The sequence below is a fragment of the Marmota flaviventris genome, chromosome 8 (assembly GCF_047511675.1).
Source record: "Marmota flaviventris isolate mMarFla1 chromosome 8, mMarFla1.hap1, whole genome shotgun sequence".
Classification (NCBI taxonomy): Eukaryota; Metazoa; Chordata; class Mammalia; order Rodentia; family Sciuridae; genus Marmota; species Marmota flaviventris.
This window is the reverse complement of record NC_092505.1, coordinates 76,199,680-76,207,444: the sequence shown is the minus strand read 5'-3', so window position 1 is coordinate 76,207,444 and position 7,765 is coordinate 76,199,680.

The window sequence follows — 7,765 nt, the reverse complement described above, 5'->3', positions numbered from 1 at the left end:
AGGTTCAGAGTCTAGTGAATTCTTCATGTTTGCTCAAAAGATTTTGGAAGAGTATCTGCAAAATGTTTGTCTAAAGAGATCTCTAGGATGGGACTTCTTTTTTTTTTTTTCTTTTAAAAAAGTTTGTTTTAATTAGTTACACATGACAGTACAATGATCTTGACATAGCATACATTTGAATCAGATGGGATATAATTTCACATTTTTCTGAGTGTACAGGTTGCAGAATTACATTGGTCATGCAGTCACGTATATACCCACAGCAATAATAATGTCTATTTTATTCTGCTGTTAGGATGGGACTTCTTAATGCAAGGCAAGTAGGGAAGTGTGCTTTGGCTCTGATCTCATTCCAGCTTGTGCAGCAGGAAGTAGATATTGCCTACATCAAACACGAGTATCATCTAGAGAGTGGCCAGGTTTGCACCATTGTCTCAGGTTCTCTCAGACATGAAGAAGTTTAACACTGTGGCCTGGCACTGGAGTTCTTCACAAGTGAGCATGAGAAACTGCATGTTCTTGTGCAATCCTATGTTAATGTGATCAGTAAACTCCCTTAGCAGCTGGACTTTCTTAATCAATTAATTAATCAGGCAAATATAGAGTAGGTACAGGTTCTGTAGCACTGAGGTGTGGATTTGACTGAATAAGATATGGCTCTTGTGCTTGAAGTCATAGTCTAGTTGGGGAGAGACACTTATAAATGGCTGTTGCTGCTGCCTTTTGTAAGAGAGGTGCTGACACTGCCTGAAGGAGTCAGAGAAGGCTTTACATCAGAGTGCCTTGGTGGACTTGTCTCTTTAGACGGCCCATGTGGTTGTTGAAAACAGATTGGACTGGAAGAATTCTGGTAGTGTTGAGGATTAGGTAGGGAAGAAAAAGAAAAAAAACCCTAGCATTTTAAATATAGAATATAAAGGAAGGCTTGCAGCCTGCTGCAGTTTGCTATGTGAGGCATCAGGGGACAAGAAGTCTATGAGAATTCCAAGGCTAGAACCAGTGTCTTGTAGAAGGATGTTTCCTAGGTATGAAAGAAGAGTCAAAGGAGGGCCATCTAATTTTGGCTTTGAGAGTGAGATAATTTTAGAGTTACCATTTAATTTTGAGTTGCAAATTTCTAAGTATATATTAAGGAATATATTAGTAGCTAAAGCTGTTGGAGACTTATTATAATAGGTCTTTACTCTTAATACCAACTAACAATATCATGATTGTTTAAATTTGTAAAACTAAAGTATATCTTTGGAGTAAATTTTGGAAAAGTGATCAGAATATATTAGAAAGCAAAATAGGTTGAATTAAAGGTACATTGCTACTTATATTAATAAAGAGATAAATGAGGGAAATGTGGAAATGCTAATTAAGTGATAAGGTAAGAAAAGTTAAAAAACATTAACTTAATGTTCCTCGAAAGATCTTTTTGGCAGAAAATAATCAATTTCCCAAATCTTGTAAATGGATGCTGCTACTACCTTCTGTAAAATCTCTCAAATTAGTCCCCTTGTCTTCTATCATATTTCCGTGGTTTGAGCTAAACTTTTCTTTCTCCCTAATCTGGGTTTAATAAGAGTCTTCTCACTTTCCACTTGCTTCCAGTTTTGTTATTCTAGTTCACCTTCAATATTGTTCTGCAATCTTTCTAGAGGAGAGCTATTGTACTTAGAGACAGGGCCTTTAAGGAGGAAATTAAAATCCACTGAAGTCATCAAGGCAGGGCCCTAATCCCAGAGGACTAATGTCTTTATAAGAAGAGGAAGAGACACCAAGGGCCTGTATGCCCAGGGAACATGCTCGTGTGAGGACACAGCAAGATGGCTCCAAGTGCAAGCTGAAGAAAGAGGCCACACTATAAATATACCCTGTCTGTCATCCTGATCTTGGACTTTTAGGTTCCAGACGATGAGAAAGTAAAGTTCTGTTGTTGAAGCTGACTCGTCTATGGCATTGTGTTGTCCATCTGTCAAGATTGCTTGGTGTTCCAGGTCCTCTCGAAGTTTAAAGATGTAGAGCAGTAAGGAAGTGTGTCCTGGGCTGAGGACTAAAGGCTGATAGTAGGTTATCCCTCAATACACATTCAAAGAATATTCAGGTGTTTTAAAGAAATGCACTCTAAGAGGATCCTTTTTATTCCTCCAGTAATTTTGCTTTTTCTCCACCAACTGCTGGGTTGTGAAGATGACCCAAGGGAAGTTGATATGTTAGAGGAAAGAACAAAAAAAGAATTACTGGGAGTCCAACAATGTGTCTGTCTGTGTCAGGACTCATAGGGTTTTATAGACTCATGAATCAAGTCTGTGGCATCCTGATTTTGATTTAGGATTATCCACTGGGGAGGAAATTTTGTTTGAACTTTGCTTAAGCCTTCCTGAGCAAAGAGATCCGTCAGATATGTACTGCACACTCCCTTAGACTGTAACATGGGACACTTGGGGATGGATGTTTCACGTAATTTACTGCCTGCATTGACTGGACACACATCACTGCTCACTGTGCACCAGAACAGTGTTTACAGAGGTGCTGCCGGCAATCTGGCCTTCTGTTGTCAGTTTGGTTGCTTCCATAGTTATTCTGGGAATTAAGATAGAAAGAAAACAAGAGAATTACAGTTAAAGAAAAAAAAAAAAGACAAGTGACTTCATTAAATTGCCTCACAGTGAATCTTCAAAGGAAAAAGCAGTGGGAAATAGTAAAGTAGAATCTTACTCTCACTGCTGCCACAACTTTTTAACTTTTGCTATGTATTTCCTCTTCCTGTTTATTTCATTGATCCAGTTAAATTTTGTGTATGTGTTTGTGATAGAGCTTTCCTCTTTCCTATATGATAGTATTTGCATTGTAAGTCTTCTTCATTATGAGACCCATGAATGATTCTTTATTTGTATGACTTATAATTTTCAAAGTGTTTTCCTATCTTCTGTCTTGATTTATACATTAACCATATCAGGTTTCAAGTTACTGCAAGGACAGTAGTTGTTTTAATTCACCCCTTAATGCTGCAGAGTGTAGCACTCTTCACATTTATTCATCAGTGATTCATTCAGTGATTATATAGGTTATAATAGAGAATGATTGTAATGGTAACAGAAATGAAAATTCTGGACATCTTTCAGATAAAAGACCAAACATAATCCATAAAGATATCTATGTGGATAGCTCAACTGTAGGGAACATAGATAATTAAGAAAGCACATGATTGTATACTGGTCCTTTAGTTTTGCTTCATGATTTTGTCATTTATTGAATTTTGCTTTGGTTTTTGGCTTTGATTGAACTTTGTCCACTCTTAAAACAACTGGATGTTATATCTAAGATTCAGGTGGTACAGGTGTTTGATCTCTTAGTAAATAGAAATCTCAGAAGAATGCAACCTGTGAAATTTTGTGTATTATGAATCTTAAAAGTTTAAACCAAAGCTGGGTGTGGTGGTGCATGCTTGCAATCCCAGTGGCTTAGAGGCTGAGGCAGGAGGATCATGAGTTCAAAGCCAGCCTCAGTAATTTAGCAATGCCCTAAGCAACTCAGCAAGACTCCGCCTCTAAATAAAAAATATAAAAAAGGTTGGGGATGTGACTCAGTGGTTCAATTCCTGGGGCTAAAAAAAAAGTTTGAACAAAAATGAGTGGAGGTTAGACCCTTTTTATGGTTCTCTGAATTACAATAAATAAAGGTAATGCTATTCCTTTACCTTAACCCATCTTATTTTATTACCTTGGTTGAAATTTAGCCTAAATTGAAACCTGTTTTCATTAGGCATGGTTAGATTACAGCATCACACATGGAGGACACCATTATAAGCCATGAAAGTGCAAAAAATCAATTTTTTATAAATTTCCATATTATCTGCAAGAGGAGAAATGTGGAAAGGGATAGAAAAGTATACTATGTGTTACTTAAGTGTTATGTCTTAAAATAGAAACTATATTCCAAAGCTGTGACTGACACTGAGCTTGTGTTGTTTTCTCATGAAGTAAAACAATTTTGCTTTATTTTATCAGCTGTTAAATACATTTTCATCCATGATTAGGTTTAATTCTAGGAAAGAAACAACGTTAGAGCTAATTGTATTCCATAAATCAATGAGAATGTGTTTATTTTCAAAAGTAGGAGTTTGTCTATGGTGTTATAGCAATTTATGAGCACATCTGTACTCCATATTTCTTGCCTCCTTTAATAATGATGGCATGCTTTGATGTGTGCATAAAACAATATTTGAATAAAGGAAGAGGGAATGTAATTTTTTTTTGGTCACTTGTCTTTCTTGCTAAATTGCATGTCAAGTTCTGTGACACCACGAAAAAAGCTAAAACTAGTTTAGTTTGCATAGACAAACTAAACTTGTGGATTTTAAACTGGCCCAAGAAGGTAAAATTTCTGCTGAGTGACAGCCACCAGATGGCAGTGCACCTCAAGGAATGGCAGGAAGAGGGTTCTTCCAGCTCAGAGCCACCAGAAATCTAGTATCAGCCCAACTCTGCTCTAAACAGAGGAACAGGGACGAACACCTGAAAGTGTTCGAATCTGATGAAAACCTTGCAGAATAACCTTGGCCAATGAAAATGCTGGATTGCTCAGATTGAATCCTGGGTGATTCTGAATGGAACACGTATTTTGGGTCGTAACTGTCATGAAGGTAGGGCCACCTTCCTCAGCACAGGTGCAGCCCTGTATGGGGTAGGGGGTGAGGCTGTATTAGCAGTACTCTTCTTATTCCACATTCTCTCCTGGAATGCTCTCATGGAGCACATGGCTTCAATCTCACCCACATCCCTGACAATGACCCACAGTTCTATCTGCTTACTTCCCAATGTCTCCATTTTAGTGTGTTTCACAGACATCTTTTAATTCTACTGGCCTCAACTTTAACTTTAATGTCTGCTACCCTGAAACCCATTCTTTTTTTCCAACATTTGCCACTTTTCATCCATCCAATTCTTAAACTCAGACATCTGAGAGTCATTTTCAAGCTTCCATCTTTTCTTTCACTTCTTATAACCATTTATTCCAGTATCTGTTTTTTCTCTAAATATTTTACTGCTATTTCCTCTTTTACTCTGCCTTGATCCCAACATGTGATTCCATGTAGAACTTTAGAAATAATTCCTGTGAACCCATTCCTGCTCCCTTCCTATATATTCTCTGCGGTCAGAGTGATTTTTATAAATGCAGATCAAATTGTGACACTTTTGGCCTTGCCTTGATCTCTGCCACTCTCTGCTCAATCTCTGTGAGCCAGGTGCACAGATTCTCTTTCAATTCTTGTGTTGTTCCTTTCAACTACAAGTCTTGGGCCACGATGTTTCCCTGTTTGGAATGATAGTCCCTCCTTCTTTTCCTCAAAAAAGATCTTATATTTCAAACCTTGCCTCAAATATCACTTGCTTCTCTAATTGAGAAGACCAGGGTAGGCCTTTCTCTTTTATCATTTGCTACCCTGTAGTGGACTTATGCATATAACCACTTATTCACTGTTTCCTGCTAGACTATAAGTGCCATGAAGAAAGCAACCATGTCTATCTTGTCCATTTTCTGTGCCTGGGATAAAGTTGTCATTCAGCATATATTTGTAGACTGTATTACTTCATGAATGGAATACCTTAGAGAACTGAATGAATGAATTAACAGATAATTTAATTCTTTATTATGGGGGCCATTTTGGTAGAGTAGTTTGGGTGGGGTAGGAATGGAATGGGCATGCATCAAAACTCTACTGTAAAAGGAGAAATGTGGAGCATGACTATTGTACTCTCTGTCTTGGAGGACACTCCAGGTCCATGATCTTTCTGTAGTGGTAGGGAAAATCTTACTAGCTCCTAATCCTGAAGGTCAGGGTAAGAAAGGGGAGACTTTGGGAGGAAATGCAAGGTTGACTTACTATATATTTGATTTTACTGGCTTAAGTCAATTGTGTTAAATAATAGTAATGATAGATATGAATGACAGGATTCAGTTATGTTAAAGAATAGCAATATACAACACTGATATTCCTATTTTTCTGCAGGAATTTAGGGGAGGAACATAGTACATTTGGAAAGTTCAGAGGAGTGCCTAAGACTGTCTTTGGAAATTAAACACTTTTTAAAATCTATATATTCATTATGTTAGCTACTAGTCACATGTGGGATCTGGATGCTTAAAGTAAATACAAATTATGAGCAAAGTTTTTTATTTTGTTTACTTTTGATGAATTTTTATTTAAATTACAACTAATTTATATTTAAATTTAAATCACCAAATATGGCTATTGTATTAGGCTGTGTGACATAGGCTTAGAGGATGTGATTTTTGCTGAGATGAATATTTTCTTCAGATAATGGATTTTACATTGCTTTTATTTATAGTGATATTCCTTTTCTAACAACCATGCAAAATAAAATTTTCCTGGGCAAGAATTAAGGTATGTATGTTTTTTTTTTTTTTTTGGATAGGAAAATATAAGCACCTGGTTTATAAACTTGGTTACCTCTCATTTTTGGAGTGTGCTATATCTTCTAATACATTACAGTGTCTTTCTATTCTCATCAGATAAAAAGAGATGCTTCAACCTATTCCAAAAGGCACTTTCAGAAGGCAGTTGGTTGAGATATCATCTTGCCTCCTGGAAGAGCAAGTAGTAAGTCTTCAGAACAAAGATGCAGCTGTACTACTTCTAGAATTCTGGTGTGTCTTGTAAATGTTGGTATTGAATCACCTGATGTTTCCATGACATGCTTCATGACATCACAGCACAGTTTTCATAAGTGAAGTCAGGTTTCTAGCACTTGTTGAAGTTCAATTGTTTGGGGTGGTACTTGCTTCCTAATGTTTTTCATGTAAATAATACATGAAGTGCACATAAGCCTTTCTTTTGTGTACAGGTAAGCATAGGAAATTCAAGCCTGTGTTGTACAACATGTGAGGGTGAGTGGACAAGGCAGCACATGACTGGAGGAGTCTGGCCTGGTGGCTTTGAATGATCTGGGCTCTAACTAGTTCTGATGAGGACTGAAGAAATCATTAATTCTGTACAACTTTACCTATTTATCACACTGCAACTGGGAAGCTCTGTTGATTTGGTGCTTATGTGGTTTAGGAAAATGGTTTCTAAAATTTAATGTGCACATCTTAAGTTGAAGATTCTGATTTGGTAGGTCTATGATTGGTCCTGAAGCCTTGCATTTCTAACAATCTCCTGAGCATTGCTAATTGTTGTTTGACTTTGAGTAGCAAGATGCTAGGGCATAGATATTATTTCATTTTGGTTAGTTTTGGATTGAATAGTCTGTCCTTATTGCTATAAAATTTATTCTTAAATCCTATCAGTTATGACATTATATTGTTAGTTCAGCAAAAAATGTATGGAAACATTGATTCAGATTCTTTAGTGGGTGTTTAGTCAGCTTTTTTTTGTTGTTGTTGCTGTGACTAAAAACCCAATAAGAACAATTAGAAGAGGAAAAGTTTATTTTGGGGATCATGTTTTCAGAGGTCTTGGTCCATTGAAGGCTGATTTGGTTGCTCTGGGCCAGAAGGGAGGCAGAACATCATGACAGGAGGGTGGGTCAGAGAAACACAGCTGGAACACAATACTAGGAGAGAGAGAGGGAGAGAGATGGAGAGAGAGAGAGAGAGAGAGAGAGAGAGAGAGAGAGAGAGTTAGTTTTCTTCACTGCCACAAAATATAAACCCCAAGGAAACACTCCCAATTGCTCACCTACTGTAGCTACACCCTACCTACCTACAGTTAATCCCCATCAGTATCAGTATATTAATGCAGTAATTAGGTTAA